The 19332-nt window shown below is 32.2% G+C and overlaps 1 long non-coding RNA gene and 2 pseudogenes across 1 annotated transcript in view; all 3 read left to right on the top strand.

The window, feature by feature from the left end:
- LOC139906504 (uncharacterized) overlaps positions 1–19332 on the top strand; it is a 53708-nt gene that overhangs the window by 32790 nt on the left and 1586 nt on the right. The gene's annotated exons all lie outside the window — the stretch shown is intronic.
- Positions 8895–10173, top strand: LOC121125074 (cyclin-dependent kinase 9 pseudogene; annotated as a pseudogene).
- On the top strand, positions 15767–16947 carry LOC121125609 (cyclin-dependent kinase 9 pseudogene; annotated as a pseudogene).

Raw genomic sequence — 19332 nt, 5'->3', positions numbered from 1 at the left:
TTTCGAGATACAATAAATTCAACGACGAGATGCCGTTTCTTTCAAACTATATAATTATAATAATTCTTGGAAATTGTTTCGTTGTTTAAAGAGATACTATTTGAATACAATCAATCAACGTTTAAAAAACTGATCACGACGCTACCTCAGTAACCCAAAAATACCGTATGTATTTTATTGTGAGCTGTTGATTCCCTAGTCTTGCAAGGAGATAAACTTTAATGGAAAAAAATAAAGACTTTTTTATAGAAAAGCCAGTAAAAATGAGGGATCTTTTTTAACAACAAATATTTTATAATACTGTGCCTAATTGCAGTTAGACAAAACAATGAACCAACGAATGTGTGTTGATTCAAACTCAGACTGTTAGTTCAGTGTTAGACTCGATAAGAGTCTGAAGCGTAAGAAGGAGACTGTCCATGATCTTGTTTTTAAAATAACCAGTTTGTGATCCATGTAATATTTTCGTTGAAACTTTGTTTATACAAAAACAAAAAAATTGTGCAAGAAATTTTGCATAACAAGAAGTCTTATAAGATATCTATTATAGTTTTTTTTTGGAAGCAAGGCGATATGTCGATCTGAAGCGAAGTCAGTGGAAAAACCAATACTGATAACTTTTTCGTCAAGCAAGAGTAAAATTTTGAGCTACAGAGGTAGGAAGAAGAATTGAAACAATTTTGTTTTACCTGTACATTCTTGACGCAGGATTTTTTCATGTAACTGTTTTGTTGTCCTGTCAGCCAAATCATTTATACACAACATTTATTGCATAATTTTTACGCTGGGTCTTACAAATGAAGGTCCAGGAGCAGCTAAGCAAAGTGATCCACGATTTGTGCTCGATCAGAAACGGTTTTTAATACTTTGAATACCCTTCAGACGCCAAATTCATGTGGATTCAGGACTCTGATAAAGCTCACGTGTCCAAGAAGTCTATTGCATTCCTGGAGGAGCATTTCAACGTGGTCATCAAGCCAAACAAGTGACCTTGTAACAGCCCAGATTTCAAATCACTAAGACTAGTATTAGTAATCTGAGATAAGAAGGAAGGTGAACAAATTGACAGCAACTCCCTAAAACAATCCATCAATCAAAACACGGCCACCTTCACCACGGCTAAGGTCACTTGCATGTTCCCACACTGTTGTTGTCGCCTGGAGGTTGTGAAAATGCTAATGGTGACCCTATCGAGTAGACAGTGTACATAATTTTCCCCTGCTTATTAAATTATGGAGCGTTAAGATTTTTGTAAATACTTCTGCCACCTCTGTATATTTTAAAGAAAACACTTGATGAACCAGGGGCTTTATTTAATTTAGCTTTTTTTTGTAAAGAACTTTTAATTTCTTGTATTGAAAGGTGCCCCTCAACAATGTTTAATCTCCATTTGAATTTGAAAGTTCTTTATCAGGCGTGAAACTGAGGTTTTCACGAAAAGATGCATTTATTACATTGCATCTCACACATTTCAATTATTGCATCAATTGCGTCAATCTCCTCCAGTTGTAAATACTTCCAAAAAACATCCAAAGACCTCTAGTGCTAGCTTTCCTTTGAAATGGGGCTCATTTGAATAAATAAACCACGATGGTCAGATATTTAAGTCTTTTCCACTTTGTACATCTTTAATGTGTTTGTTTGGTAAAATTTAAAGATAAAATGATCTATTTTCCAAAGCACATTCTCTATCCACCGAGAAAAAAGTATGAGTATATGACGATATTTTTAAATAACTTTTATATACGAAGTAAATAAATAAATTGGGATTGTCTCCTTTTCAGGATTTTGGCTGAAGATTATTTTTATATTGACAGTGCATATATATAGCCTTTTCTTTCTTTATAAAAAAAATGAAATATATGTATTTATGTGGATAACGTTGAACTCGTTTAATATCTAAAGTTGGCTCAAAGCTTTTTTGGTATTATTTAAATCTACTTTTGTTTCACAACTCTTTTAGTCCTTAAATTTTTGTCTATGTCACAAAATAAATGGTAGATTGATTAATCAGCCTATTTGTCTTCCGTTACTTTGAATACTTGTTGCAGTTGAAAAGTATGCAAAAAACGGATTTGAGTACTGATGTTTGATTTTCATTGTGTCAAACATTTTATAAAAAGGTCTCCAGTTTACAAAATGGTTTTAAGTTTACTCTCGAAGAAAATTGGGAAATACTGAAGACTTACTTCCAAAATGGAGAGTCCAACAGGATGGGGCTACGTGCCACACAGCCAACGTTACAGTGGATCTTTTGCACACTTTCTACGACAATCGCATCATAAGCCGAAACGGCAACGTCAACTGGCCACCTCGTAGCTGCGATTTGACTCCGTTGGACTATTTTTGTGGGAGAACCGTCAAGGATAAATGTTACACCAACCATCCAAAGACGATTGACGATTTGAAACACGTAATGGGAGTCGCCATTGCAGCTATTGAAGTTAACACAATCGAAAATTTATTGAAAAAATTGGGTCGACAGAATGGGCTACTGTAAAGCCAGCGACGGGGGTCATATAAATAAAGGTCTTCTATTATTAACCGAAATGTCGAGGCTTTCAAATAAAATATAAATTATTGAAAATTATCCATCAGTCTTTTTTTTATAGCAATATCAAAACAAAAAAGTTTCGTTGGCCACTCCTTATTCATATTATATTAACTTTTAATGAGTTTAACGAGTATTCAAGGATGTTGTTTATCAGGTTGGATGTTACTGACAAAATGGGCCGTAGAGTCTTTTCTATTTAGTTAAGTGAACCTTATTATATTCGCATTGAATTAAAAGTCAAATCCAGACATTTTTTCCAACAAAACCCTCAAGTTTAATTTTCAATTATATATGTACGTCCATATATCGGTATTTGACTTTAATTCAATTTGACATTATTAAGTGGACTTAGGATTTCTGAGCGTTTGACCAAAATGAGCACTAAAAATTTCAAAATTGAATAGTTTGTATTTAAAGAAAAATACAGTTTTATAAGAATAATTGAAAGTAATTAGTGTTTTTTGTATTACTTATTCATCAAGTTTGGCTCTATTGTATCTACAAATCAAGATTTTAGAAGATTTTCTTCCATTAATTTTTGCATTTGATCAATATTGGCAGTTTTAAACATAACTAAAGACCGTTTTACGTCCAAATTAGTAGTTGGAGCAAATTTGATGTTGGTGAGACCTTCAGGAGTCTTACTATACTCATCATCACGAACGCTGTGTATACGTTCAACCCTTTGTATAAATGGAAGATCAGGATTTCTTTAAATAAAAAAATGTTATTTTTCTGTGAAATATTCCCACTTTTTCCCCAAAAATTGTTGATTTTTTATTTTTTTCGGTTACAGAAAGTATATTATCAGAATCAAAAATAAATATTCCTTCTTTTTCAAGATTGTTGATAGTTTCCATTAAAATGACAAATCAGCTTAGATGAAAAACAAATAGGTTTCAAGGATTTCTATTCAATTAACATAATATTTTCTTTAGTTCTTCAAAATAGGGTGTGTAGTACATGGGAGCCTTGCCCCATGACCCCTAACAGATTCAAGTTAAATTGCACAACATCCAATCAGGGTTAGGAAAAATTTAATACTAAAAGTATTCCTCCTTATTGCAATAGTCAAGAGGGATTATTTAGCAGTAATTTTGGGTCAATTTCTTTTTCTTAGCTGTTGTCGGAATCCGGCTTCCTCACATATCTGAACATGTAGTCATATGCATAGCCCTCCCTACAAAAAGGAAGGGGGAGTTTTCCGGGTGGATTTTCTCACTCAATATATCATCAAAGCTGTTGTGCAATCCAACTAGTATCCAAATTTTCAAAAATTCATTTCATACCAGACTAAAAAATGATCAATTTTTACACAAAAAAAAAAGTCAAATTGAGCCATTTTTGAGCGATTGCTAACAAATTAATATTTAATATCTTTTAATAATGTTAACTTAGCCAAATAGCAAATACTCTACTCACCTTTTTGTCAATAAAATCAATATATTAATAACTAAAATTAAAAATCCTGAACAAAGTATAATATAAGATTTTTAATAAAACACTGATTAAGGCTAGTTATCTATGAATAAAATAATTTTGAATGTACGGGACACAAATTTTAAATTACATATTCAATTTTTGATTGCTAAAACTCTGATTAAACAAGACTAAATTAGTAGAAATTGATTCTTAATCCAGCTATCTTTTTAAGTATAAAATACTTTATAATTTTTCATATTGAAGGATTAAACAATGAGAGTATTTCTCTTATTTTCCTTTAATCAACACATTTCTCCTTTTTGTTCCACTCTTCTGGGAATTGAAAATTATGCCTGGGTATTCAAGGTCTCTATAATTCTATGCATCAGATTCCTCACGCCTATTTTTGTATTATTCAACAGCTAATGGTTTCATTATACATTTTTATAGATTTAAAAAAAATATTGGCTCCTTGTACATAGTTATTTTTGAAGAAATCTGGAATTGCAGTAATTATTATGTAAGAATGGATATAGTTACTTACAAAGGAAAAAAAGAAGATCAATTATCGTTGATTAACCATAGATATTTAACGGTATACAAGAAAATTTTGCAGCCATGAGCTATACTACATGTAAATCTCTAAAATTGTTGGATTTTTTGAATAAGTGTGTTTATTGGGTACATATACAGCCATAATAAAAAATATGATAGTTACTTTAATTCTGACTTTAGTCTTAACTAGCAGAGCATTAGTCTACTCAAGAAATCCTGAGTGCGTTCCCGCTCAGTTACTGATTTTGTCTTTGTGTTGTGCCTTGGGTACAAAAAGTCTGGGAGCCCCTGTGTTACGGGATTTGTAATAATGAGATTCCATGCACCATTTTCCATTTAAGCCTGATAATTAGTTTGAACTTGAACAAATTGCTCTTGTTTTCGATTTCGAGTTTGAGATTTTATGTCAATTTACTACATAGAAATATAAGTAAATAGTATTTCCTTTGGGAAAATTCGTATTTATCTTTCAATATAATCTCCACACACAAAGGAGCTGGCCGTATCTCTAAGGAAACTGATGTGGCCAGCTAAATCAGAGGCAAACTTGTTAACCGAACACAGCAGAGATCCAACAGATACAGCATCGAAAAAAAAAAAGATTCTAGCTTATCTTGAGACATAACTTCAACCGTCTTTTCTTGCAATCCTTAAAAATAAGATTTTTTCATCAAATTTTTTGATGTTATCTTATAAGAGGTATAAACGGAAAAAGTAATACAAATGTATATATTTGATTCCCAAAAATGGGACCTATCAATGTCGGGTTAAAAGGGTGATTTTTAAATCGACTTAACCCATAACAAACTATACATTTTATTAATTTGTAAGAAAGTTGTCAAACGCTCTGTACAGAATGTAAAAAGAGGATATGTCCGGGTAAAATAGGACGTTTGGTCATCCTAAATATTTAACAGTCTCAATAATTAGTCTAGCCTTATGATGGATGTTTCTCTTTCTAATTTATTTTATACTAGCAGAAGTACCGGCATTGCACAGAGTAATTGGGCGTCGGATAAAAATAGAAGATAACTTCCCAAGAAATCCTTAGTTTGACTATGCGTTTTTCATAAGCTCACTCACCAGGGGGTCCGCAGGATTATAATTATTATTTTTTTTTGGCCGTGGGGTTATTATTGGATTTTTTTATTTGAAAAAAGTAATATTTTTAAAATTTTAGGGAAAACAATTAAAAAAAAATTTGAAATATATATTTTTTTTCATAAATTATATATTTTTCGATTTTTTAAAAAAATCTATATCTATACACAAAAAATTAAATTTTTGGGAAAAAATTTCAAAATTCACGGCTAACGACAAAAATTAAATTTTTACGAAATTTTTTCAAAAATCAACATCTGTTAACAAAAAAATAATTTTTTTGAAAAAAATTTCAAAAATTAAATTTCAATAATAACATTTAAAAAAAAAATCAGATATTACATGTTTTGAAGACAAAATTTCAAAAATACTGAGTTGAAAAAATAGAAAAAATAAATGAAATTTATTTTGTTTGAATTTGAAAAAAAAAAAAAATCAAATATTAAGTTGTCTAGTAAATCAAAAGTTGCTTTTTTTTTTTGGGATACCACCCTCCAGACAACCCTTGCGGTCGCTTCTACTCACACATAGCGAAAAAAATGCCATATACAAATTGTTGCGAGAGTTAATTAATTTTTACATACCAGCGTTTATAGACTCTTAAGATAAATATTGTAAATGTATGTATGTATATGAATTATTTATGATTGGCATCCGAGAGCAAATTATACTATGCTCCCTCATGTGTTTGCTGCTAGTACCTACATAAGAGATCAATAACAAACTCAAACGGTTTTGTTGATGATTTTGCAAACAAAAGTGTTTCCCTAGGCTTACATACATAAGAAACGGTGCTCTTTGTTAAAGTGAGTCACTGACCAATACTGTGCCGTTAAAAAGTTTTGGAACTTTAATTGCGTTTTGGGAGATTTTTGATAATTTTAATGGAAAAATTTCTTTTGCAAAAAGAACAGTTGATTGTTTACATTTTGAAGGCCTCATTTATCAAGTCGATAAATATTAACAAAAATTGAGCAAAAAAAGTATGAAGTTGCTCGTGTAGTCTGCGCCGGATTTAGCAATTCAGATAATGTAAAGACCCTTAATGTCTGAAAACCACCGTCTGCAGGGTTAGGGTTAAGGTCAACAATGCTGAAGACATCATTGATTGTCATAGAAGCAGAAGGTCGATCAAATTAAAGCCTGAAACGGCAAACACACTTTTTTTTAAATCCAAAAATGACGATGACGGACTTGGCGAAGAAGCGATCGGCGAGACTTTCCACGGTGTCTAATGCCGTAAAAAAAGTTGGTGGCAAGTCTCTCCGACCACCCTTGCTCACTCAATAAGGGAAAACTTATAAAATTACCTGAGATATCACGGAAACCGAAATTTTGTTCTTCTCGGACGAGTAGATATTTAGAGTGAATCCCTTATACAATAGGTAAAAAGAACGGGTTGTATGTTTTGAAGAAGTCAACTGCAACTTCCTTGAAGTGTACAGCATCACGTCTCAGTCATGATTCCCGACATTGTTGCATCTAAAGGTCACAAAAAGAAGCCAATTTTGTTCCCTGTTGGATACAGATTGACTAACAAGGATTACTTGATAATTTTGCCAACAAAAGTACTTCCCTAGGTTTGCAAGATCACAAACCTATCCTACAAATATGGCAAAACTCGTGCAGGATTGGATTGCAAAACAAAAGGAATTTCTGGCCGAAGGACTTCTGGCCATCGCAGAGTCCTGACCTGAATCCCCTTGATTATAGAATCTGGTGGCAAATTGAAAGATGAACCAGCACACAATGTCACCACAGAATTAAGTTCCTAAAGCAATCGGTTGAGAAAGAGTGGTGATCAATGTCGAAACATAACGTCGTTAACTTGTGCAAAGCGTTCCAGTGTTGCGTGAAGATCGTGATTAAGGTCAAAGGTGCTCAAATTAATAAAATAATGTTCTCTAAGGAGTTATAAACAAGTTCCAATTAAAAAAATGTTCGAAGACTTTCTGACTGTCCGAATAATAACGTGATACTCAATAGGTTAACCGTCAGCTTTGGGAATCCATGTTAGGTATTTATAATTTGTACATGAAGATATATAGAGACTTCTCTCACTCTGAGGGTTGGAGGCAAAACTATATTCTCAAAGCTGTATACGGCTTCAGATAAGGACAAGATTCCAGTTCTTCTCCTTCCCTTTTAATCCAAATTTGTTAATTGATAAAAACAGAATTCTTCTATTAGTCAAAGCATTCTTACACTTTCATCGTTTAGTGCCTAACTCAATAGAATTTGGGATCTCTGCATGGTCTAGCTCTTATCCTTTTCATTGATAACAACTGTTATTAAAAAAGTCAATGCTCTTTGAACAGCCATGTTGCATCAGAACCAACAATAAACTAGAATCATTTTATTACAACAATCTTTGCTACTATTTATTTTTGCATATTACAAATATAATATAAGTACAAAGGATATTTGAGGTCTCTGAATCATTGATTCTTAAAAATAGTCGTTTTGAAAGATACTTTCTCATCATGGCGTTACTTTGCTATCACAAAAATATTTTGTTGTCAGGTGTCGATAAACTCATCTCATTTGATTCGTCGTGGCTATTCCATAATTTATTATATTAGGCTACTCTGTTACCAAAAGGACCGAATACCATTTCTTATTCATCCCTCAACCTATATATATAAGTTACGGGCAATGAGAAAAAATCCGGCATATTGCAAATAATTTATAATCATGTGCAATTTGATTGAAGTTTATATTGTATTCAAAATTTAATTGGATTCAAAGGATCAAACTATTGTATGATAGGAAATTGTCACCTGCAACCATATTTTATTTTGCAAAATATACCTCGGCCAAAAGATTATGCAGGTGGACAGCTGATCTTGAGCAAAAAGTCTTGAGCATTAGTCTTTCTTTCCTCCAAAATTTTCTTCAAATTATCATGTTTAAAAAAAAATTCCCATTCTAAAATGCATTTTCATGACTGACTATATATATCATAATTGTAAAAACAATGAAGGGATTTAAAAATAAAGGAAAAATCCTATTGTTGAATTATCATGAGCAAACTCTTGAATGTAATAACATAGTTGCCAATTAATTAATGGATTAATACATGGAACAGTAGCATCTGCAGGTATGAGCTACACACAATTAATTAGCCGACCAGTCAAGTAGTAGTATATCTGTATTTGTTTCTAAATCAGTTTGGGTTAAAAAGTCGTGAAAGAAGGAGCTAATATTCCGACCAGTTTTATAATCACATCACACAGTTAAACAAAGAGTAGATTGAATAAAGATGACGACAGCCCAGTATAATGGATCGAATATTCCAAATTCATCTCAAAAAGGAATAATTGCCGCTGATAAGGATCGTTATATCGAGAACAGTATTTTTCCATACTGCACCAAAGTGGATAAATATGAAAAAATGACTAAAATAGGTCAAGGAACTTTTGGCGAAGTGTTTAAAGCGAGACTTCGAGCAGATAAAAGTAAAATTGTAGCTCTGAAAAAGTGCTCATGGAAAATGAAAAAGAAGGATTTCCCATCACGGCCCTTCGGGAAATTCGTATTCTCCAACTTTTAAAGCATGACAATATTGTCAACCTTTATGAAATATGTCAACAGTACAGCCGTCATAACAAAACTACATTCTACCTTGTTTTCGAGTTTTGTGAGCATGATCTAGCTGGTCTCCTATCCAATGTGAAAGTTCAATTCTCTCTTGGTGAAATTAAAAGGTGATGCAACAAATCCTTGAAGGGCTTTTCTACATTCATGCTAATAAAATTATTCATAGAGATATGAAAGCAGCCAATATTCTTATCACTCGTCAAGGAGTTTTGAAATTGGCAGATTTTGGACTCGCTAGAGCAATTAGTATAAATAAAAATGGTCAGCCCAATCGTTACACTAATCGAGTTGTTACATTGTGGTACAGACCTCCAGAACTTTTATTAGGGGAAAGGAACTATGGTCCTCCTGTTGATCTTTGGGGTGCTGGATGTATTATGGCGGAAATGTGGACTCGATCTCCTATTATGCAAGGCAATACGGAACAACATCAATTGACGCTCATTGCTCAACTTTGTGGCGCTTTGACTCCTGAGGTATGGAGGGGAATCGAAAAATTAGACCTATATAACAAAATGGAACTTCCCAAGAGCTCTAAAAGAAGGGTAAAAGAAAGGCTAAAGCCTTATGTCAAGGATCCTTATGCGTGCGATTTGATTGATAAACTTCTTGGATTAGATCCGTCTCGAAGAATGGATTCAGACTCTGCGTTAAATCATGATTTTTTTTGGACGGATCCTATGCCTTGTAGTCTGGAACGTACACTATCAAATCATTCATCTTCCATGTTTGAATATCTAGCTTCTCGCCGGGGTGGTAATATTCATGCTCAGCAGGTGCAACAGGCAGCTGCTGCTCAGAAACCACCCAACAATGAAGGATATACAGACATGGTTTATTAATATTATATTTAATGATCTTTTATCGTCTGAGCCAAATATTAATAAATAAAAATTAAATTCAACCTATAGTAAAATCCTTAGAAATGATTCGGGAAAAATGGGTATAACATACAAGTAATATATATCAAAGAAATATTCGAAGCTGAATATATTTCCATTAATATTATTCTACTTATTGGTAAGTTACGCATCGTCAAACATTTGAAATTGTCAGACACTTAAGGGTTAAGTGGCAACAATTCTTTTGTACTTCAAACAAGGATATGATAAAAGATTGTTATGTAATCATCCCACATTTTTAAATAATCCTCTAAAATTCGAATCGAGTGATTGTATAGTTTTTGAGAAACAAAAGTTTAAATTTCGACGTTCTAATTATTTGTCGTTAAAATTCAACACTTCTATATTTTATGGTGTTTGATAATAGGAAGATATTTCCTCTTCATTAGGTTATATTAGAACAAAATTCCCATGTAGGAGTTTTTGACATTATTATTTTATTTATTTTTTGGATTTTTGTCATATTATTTGCGAAATAACCGCTGACTGATAATATGAACCAAAGAATTGACAAATTCATACAGACATGGCCAATATAAATTAATTTAAAAAAAAGAACCTCTCCAAATAAGCTCTAAATCGTTGTAAATTTAGGTTAAGCCCACGACAATATATCAAGAAAAAAACTCATTTTTGAATTAATCTAATAATAATAAATTGCCCCATCTAGAAAAAATAGAAACAAAGACAGAGAAGAAGAAAAGAGATAAAAATAAAGAGAGAGAAAAAGAAAAAGGATTTGCTCGGAGGACTCCCTTGAATACCCGTTTTTTGAATCCCTTACTCACTACGGATATGCAATGGGTCCTATTGTGTCCATGAAGCTTGAAATAATAAATTTATATCATTTGAGACATGAGGCTTAATGTTATAACAAATTGTAAAATATATCTTTTCTTTCTCTCCTTTTTCTTTTTCTCTCTCTTTGTTTCTATCTCTTGTAGTTGGGGCATACGAATATTTATGGACTTTTGTTATGAAATCAATTCAAAAATGAGCTATATGAAATATTGTCTCGGCCTTATCTCAAATTGACTACGATAAAGAGCGTTTTTGAAGAGTCTCATTTTTTTAAATCAAAGTTTATATTTTCAGCTATCCAATGGGATACTTTTAAAGTTTTTGAATCTATTCGTCTTGTAGCTATGTGCCTCTGAATAAAGAGTACCTATTTCCCACTTTAAACAAATATAATTTAAGTTAAAAGTATGATGCAGCCATTTTAATAATTGTTTTAAAATTATTTAACATTCAGCTTTAAAATATATTAACATAATTTAGCCTTATCTTTAACAATGAGGGCGTAAAACAGCTTTGAATCTTAAAAATAACAAACAATTTATGGGCTTTTCTGAAGGCCACGAGGCTATGAGAGAGATAAAAAGACCATAATTCAAATCAGGGGATCAAACTGTACTAAGTTGAGCATATGCTGTTCTTGTGCATAAAAATAATTGTTATTTTGTTGGGAGTGTGTTTAATACGACAAAAGGAGGAGTGGTGATTCATCTCAAGGATTGCCAAATAATCAAGGATTCGCTTGTGTACAGGAGTAGGGACGTTGTATTTTGAATTTTATCTATCCAAGAGATAAATATTCAAACAGTATTTGCATGTTTATCTCCTATATTTTTGCTATTTTTGCTAATTTTTTGATTTAAAATTTTGTCTGAATTTATGAATTTTGTGCAATTTTTTGATAGTGTTCTTTAATACTGGAAGAATTGCCCAAAAGCTATCAACTCATTTTGGTCCTTTTTTCTGTATCTTTGGAGTGGAAAGGTCTCGAGATACAATAAATTCAACGACGAAATGCCGTTTCTTCCAAACTATAGAATTATAATAATTCTTGGAAATTGTTATGTTGTTTAAAGAGATACTATTTGAATGCAATCAATCAACGTTTAAAAACTGATCACGACGTTACCTCAGTAACCCAAAAATACCGTATGTATTTTGTTGTGAGCTGTCGATTCCCTAGCCACTTTCACCACGGCTAAGGTCACTTGCATGTTCCCACACTTTTGTTGTCGCCTGGAGTTCGTGAAAATGCTAATCGAGTAGACAGTGTACATAACTTTTTCCCTGCTTATTATTATAGTTAAAAAAAAACTCTGTTCAATTAAAAAAATTAAATTATGGAGCGTTAAGGTTTTGTGTAACTACTTCTGCCACCTCTGTATATTTTAAAGAAAAAACTAGATGAACCAGGGGCTCTATTTACTTTAGCATTTTTTTTTTGTAAAGAACTTATAATTTCTTGTATTGAAAGGTGCCCCTCAACCATGTTTAATCTCCATTTGAATTTGAAAGTTCTTTATCAGGCGTGAAACTGAGGTTTTCACGAAAAGATGCATTTATTACATTGCATCTCACACATTTCAATTATTGCATCAATTGCGTCAATCTCCTCCAGTTGTAAATACTTCCAAAAAACATCCAAATACCTCTAGTGCTAGTTTTCTTTGAAATGGGGCTCATTTGAATATTTTTAAAATTTTAGGGAAAACAATTAAAAAAAAAAATTTGAAATATATATTTTTTTTTTCATAAATTATATATTTTTTCGATTTTTAAAAAATCTATATCTATACACAAAAAATTAAATTTTTGGGAAAAATTTCAAAATTCACGGCTAACGACAAAAAAATTTTTACGAAATTTTTTCAAAAATCAACATCTGTTAACAAAAAAATAATTTTTTGGAAAAAAATTTCAAAAATTAAATTTCAATAATAACATTTAAAAAAAAATCAGATATTACATGTTTTAAAGACAAAATTTCAAAAATCCTGAGATATTTACAGAAAGTTAATTTTTTTGAAAAAGAAATTTATTTTGTTTGAATTTGAAAAAAAAAAATTCAAATATTAAGTTGTCTAGTAAATCAAAAGTTGCTTTTTTTTTTTTGGGGGATACCACCCCTCCAGACAACCCTTGCGGTCGCTTCTACTCACACATTGCGAAAAAAAATGCAAATTGCTTGCGTTAGTTAATTAATTTTTACAAACCAGCGTTTTATTGTAAATGTATGTATGTATATGAATTATTTATGATTGGCATCCGAGAGCAAATTATACTATGCTCCTTTATGTGTGTGCTGCTAGTACCTACATAAGAGATCAATAACAAACTCAAACGGTTTTGTTTGATGATGTTTTGTTGATGATTTTGCAAACAAAAGTGTTTCCCTAGGCTTACATACATAAGAAACGGTGCTCTTTGTTAATGTGAGTCACTGACCAATACTGTGCCGTCAAAAAGTTTTGGAACTTTAATTGCGTTTTGGAAGATTTATATTAATTTTAATGGAAAATTTTCCTTTGCAAAAAAGAACAGTTGATTGTTTACATTTTGAAGGCCTTATTTATCAAGTTTCTAGGTTAAATATTAACAATTTTGAGCAAAAAAGGTAAGAAGTTGCTCGTGTAGTCCGCGCCGGATTTATCAATTCAGATAATGTAAAGACCCTTAATGTCTGAAGAACCATTGTTTGGAGGGTTAGGGCTAAGGTCAACGATTGTGAAGACATTATTGATTGTCATAGAAGCAGAAGGTCGATCAAATTAAAGCCTGAAACGGCAAACAAACATTTTTTAAAATCCAAAATGACGATGACGGACTTGGCGAAGAAGCGATCGGCGAGACTTTCCACGGTGTCTAATGCCGTAAAAAGTTGGTGGCAAGTCTCTCCGACATATTGAACCACCCTTGCTCACTCAATAAGCGAAAAATTATAAAATTACCTGAGATATCACGGAAACAAAAATTTTGTTCTTCTCGGACGAGTAGATATTTAGAGTGAATCCCTTATACAATAGGTAAAAAGAACGGGTTGTATGTTTTGAAGAAGTCAACTGCAACCTCCTCGAAGTGTATAGCATCACGTCTCAGTCATGATTCCCGACATTGTTGCATCTAAAGGTCACAAAAAGAAGCCAATTTTGTTCCCTGTTGGATACAGATTGACTAACAAGGATTTCTGGCAGAAGGATGTCTGGCCATCGCAGAGTCCTGACCTGAATCCCCTTTATTATAGAATCTGGTGGCAAATTTAAAGATGAACCAGCACACAATGTCACCACATAATTAAGTTCCTAAAGCAATCGGTTGAGAAAGAGTGGTGATCAATGTCGAAACATAACGTCGTCAACTTGTGCAAAGTGTTCCAGTGTTGCGTGAAGATCGTGATTAAGGTCAATGGTGCTCAAATTAATAAAATAATGTTCTCTAAGGAGTTATAAACAAGTTCCAATTTTACAAAAAGATATCCCTAGAATTTCCTCTAAAGCCGCTAGGTGTAATTAATTGTTCTACGTTCATTATGTTCGAAGACTTTTTGACTGTCCGGATAATAACGGATACTCAATAGGTTAACCGTCAGCTTTGGGAATCCATGTTAGGTATTTATAATTTGTACATGAAGATATATAGGAGACTTCTCTCTCACTCTGAGGGTTGGAGGCAAAACTATATTCTCAAAGCTGTATACGGCTTCAGATAAGGACAAGATTCCAGTTCTTCTCCTTCCCTTTTAATCCAAATTTGTTAATTGATAAAAACAGAATTCTTCTATTAGTCAAAGCATTCTTACACTTTCATCGTTTAGTGCCTAACTAAATAGAATTTGGGATCTCTGCATGTTCTAGCTCTTATCCTTTTCATTGATAACAACTGTTATTAAAAAAGTCAATGCTCTTTGAACAGCCATGTTGCATCAGAACCAACAATAAACTAGAATCATTTTATTACAACAATCTTTGCTACTATTTATTTTTGCATATTACAAATATAATATAAGTACAAAGGATATTTGAGGTCTCTGAATCATTGATTCTTAAAAATAGTCGTTTTTGAAAGATACTTTCTCATCATGGCGTTACTTTGCTATTTGTTGTCAGGTGTCGATAAACTCATCTCATTTGATTCGTCGTGGCTATTTCATAATTTATTATATTAGGCTACTCTGTTACCTAAAGGACCGAATACCATTTCTTATTCATCCGTCAACCTATATATATAAGTTACGGGCAATTAGAAAAATCCGGCATATTGCAAATAATTTATAATCATGTGCAATTTGATTGAAGTTTATATTGTATTCAAAGGATCAAACTATTGTATGATAGGAAATTGTCACCTGCAACCATATTTTATTTTGCAAAATATACCTCGGCCAAAAGATTATGCAGGTGAACAACTGATCTTGAGCAATAACGACTTGAGCGTTAGTCTTTCTTTCCTCCAAAATTTTCTTCAAATTATCATGTTTAAAAAAAAAAAAAAATGCCCATTCTAAACTGGATTTTCATGACTGACTATGTATAACATAATTGTGAAATCAATGAAGGGATTTAAAAAATAAAGGAAAAATCCCTATTGTTGAATTATCATGAGCAAACTCTTGAATGTAATAACATAGTTTGCCAATTAATTAATGGATTAATAAATGGAACAGTAGCATCTGCAGGTATGAGCTACACACAATTAATTAGCCGACCAGTCAAGTAGTAGTATATCTGTATTTGTTTCTAAATCAGTTTGGGTTAAAAAGTCGTGAAAGAAGGAGCTAATATTCTGACCAGTTTTATCATCACATCACAAAGTTATCAAGAGAGTAGATTGAATAAAGATGACGACAGTCCAGTATAATGGATCGAATATTCCAAATTCATCTCAAAAAGGAATAATTGCCGCTGATAAGGATCGTTATATCGAGAACAGTATTTTTCCATACTGCACCAAAGTGGATAAATATGAAAAAATGACTAAAATAGGTCAAGGAACTTTTGGCGAAGTGTTTAAAGCGAGACTTCGAGCAGATAAAAGTAAAATTGTAGCTCTGAAAAAAGTGCTCATGGAAAATGAAAAAGAAGGATTTCCCATCACAGCCCTCCGGGAAATTCGTATTCTCCAACTTTTAAAGCATGACAATATTGTCAACCTTTATGAAATATGTCAACAGTACAGCCGTCATAACAAAACTACATTCTACCTTGTTTTCGAGTTTTGTGAGCATGATCTAGCTGGTCTCCTATCCAATGTGAAAGTTCAATTCTCTCTTGGTGAAATTAAAAGGTGATGCAACAAATCCTTGAAGGGCTTTTCTACATTCATGCAAATAAAATTATTCATAGAGATATGAAAGCAGCCAATATTCTTATCACTCGTCAAGGAGTTTTAAAATTGGCAGATTTTGGACTCGCTAGAGCAATTAGTATAAATAAAAATGGCCAGCCCAATCGTTACACTAATCGAGTTGTTACATTGTGGTACAGACCTCCAGAACTTTTATTAGGTGAAAGGAACTATGGTCCTCCTGTTGACCTTTGGGGTGCTGGATGTATTATGGCGGAAATGTGGACTCGATCTCCTATTATGCAAGGCAATACGGAACAACATCAATTGACGCTCATTGCTCAACTTTGTGGTGCTTTGACTCCTGAGGTATGGAGGGGAATCGAAAAATTAGACCTATATAACAAAATGGAACTTCCCAAGAGCTCTAAAAGAAGAGTAAAAGAAAGGCTAAAGCCTTATGTCAAGGATCCTTATGCGTGCGATTTGATTGATAAACTTCTTGGATTAGATCCGTCTCGAAGAATGGATTCAGACTCTGCGTTAAATCATGATTTTTTTTGGACGGATCCTATGCCTTGTAGTCTGGAACGAACACTATCAAATCATTCATCTTCCATGTTTGAATATCTAGCTTCTCGCCGGGGTGGTAATATTCATGCTCAGCAGGTGCAACAGGCCGCTGCTGCTCAGAAACCACCCAACAATGAAGGATATACAGACATGGTTTATTAATATTATATTTAATTATCTTTTGTTGTCCGAGCCAAATATTAATAAATAAAAATTAAATTCAATCTGTAGTAAAATCCTTCGAAATGATTCGGAAAAGATTGGAATAAAATATAACTAATATAAATAGGAGAAAAATACGAAGCTACATATTTTTTTTCAATATTGCTTTACTTTTGAATTGTATATATTTCGTTCTAAAATAATAATAAGGATCTTAATTCAGTAGTACCAAATCTCTAGCTCTTCGTACTCTGAGAAAAAAATGTCATCCCAACGGATGAGTTAGAGCACTAGCAAAATAAATAAGTTATAACTATATATGACATAACCGTGAGCATTTCTTGAAGAGTATTCTAGATAAATTATGATGACGACATATTAAACTATAAACTACTTTGTTTGCTCATCCATCACACGTAGATTCAAAATTTTGCGTCAACAATGATAGATATATAACAAATATACAGATAAAAATTGATACTTCTGAATATTAAAGAAAATAAAAATTGTTCACTGACGACTAATTACGTACAGGATATATATTTTTACCTGTAATCTGGGGCTATTTCTTATATTGATTTTCCAGAAAAGAGTTTATCAATATGACTATAACTAGGACCTATCATTTGCCTATTAGCTAAGGTTTTACCACACTAAATTAAAAAATAACATTGTATTGTATTATCGGCTGTTGATTTTTCTGTTTTTTCTCTCTTTATCAGTGTTTTGAACATTGAACTTTAATTACTTTTGTTATTAAGGGGTAAACAATGCCAGAAAGCTCTAAGTTATCATTTTAGTCAATTTTTCTGTATCTTTGGGTAGAAAAGGTTTTGGAAATAAAATAAGGCCAACGATAGAAGTATAGATTTATAATATTTGTTGGAAATTGTTCTTTGTTTAACAAGAAGCAATTTGACTTCAACCAATCAACTTTTAAAGCATTAATCAAGGTGTTACCTGACTAACACAAAATCCCCTACCTATTTTGCTGTCAGCTATTAATTCCCTCGTCTCACTTGTTACGTCATGGCTATTTTATAATTTATTCATTTCAATTACAAATAAACAAAGTAATAATATTTATGCTCCATTTCTAGAAGGACAGGAACACAATATATATATATATTGGCCATTTTATTATATTTATGAAAAAATTTGGCTATCATATAGAAATACAAATTTATAGCTACGCTTTTAATAAAATATAACTAAGCCATACCATAAATTTTAATACATTTTCAAGTAAAATACTATGGAGGATTTTAATATTACGAAATATATATGTATATATAATTCATTTTGTCAATGATAGTCTAGTGGTACTGAGAACTTGTCACACTCATAATTGGACACCCTAGTACACACACTCGAATAAAAATTTAGAAGAAGTTGACCTTTTATATGACCTTAAAACTGTACTTAATACACTTAAAATGTTACATAACTATTGCTTTAAGCATAAAAAGGCTTGAATGATCATAACATTTCGGATTTTATTCTATTACTTTGAAAATAGACCGATTTTTGGTTTTTCTAGAGTGCTTAAGAGATCCTCTTGCATCTGGAAAGTTGGGCTAAAATTTTATCAATAGTGGGGGTATTAACATCTCCCTCTAACAAAAGAATTCTAGCCCATTTTTGACGTAAAATGATTGAAAATGAATAACAACATAAATATATAGGGTAGGATGCTCTGTATGGCACCCCTTTAGCGCACTCTCTTGGAAAAATGCAGTTGATTTTTGTTTGTTAGATAGTTTGTTCAAATTTGCACCAGCTGGGAAAAATGGAATCAATTTACGAACACGTTCTCCCTAATATTTGAATAATTGATGGCCTTTTTTTTGTTTATTTTGGGAGGAAGTTTTGCGTGATACAATGAAGGTGACGACGTCTGATCAGTGAGAAAAAAAATCGACGGTTGACGACAAAATATGCAGTAAAAATTGATGTTAGTGAAGTAACCCCGGGATATATATGATAATATTTTCTTTCTTGTTTTAATTGTCTGATCCTTAGACATTAATACGATTACGTACATATATAGACAATGGGCGTCTTGGATTTCTAACAGAAAATCAACATGCTACATACATTTTATAGAAAATATAAATCATTTACCATGAAGTGTAGATTATTCAAGCCTCTCTTCATTTCATTTTTATTGCTTGACAAGATAACTAAGCTTAAAGCAGTCCTGGTATATCAAGTATATTTACTTCTATAGGAACAATTGAGACGCACATTGTATTGAAGAGAATAATTCATTTCGAGTGCGATGTCCATTGAGCTACGTCATTCCATATTTTTTTGATAAAAGTCCAAGATTTGAAATATTTATTTTTGTCAATTTTAGTTAAATTATGTTTAACCTTCGGTTGA

The sequence above is a fragment of the Lepeophtheirus salmonis genome, chromosome 10, assembly GCF_016086655.4.
Source record: "Lepeophtheirus salmonis chromosome 10, UVic_Lsal_1.4, whole genome shotgun sequence".
Lineage (NCBI taxonomy): Eukaryota > Metazoa > Arthropoda > Copepoda > Siphonostomatoida > Caligidae > Lepeophtheirus > Lepeophtheirus salmonis.
This window is presented reverse-complemented; position numbering and strand designations above follow the sequence as displayed.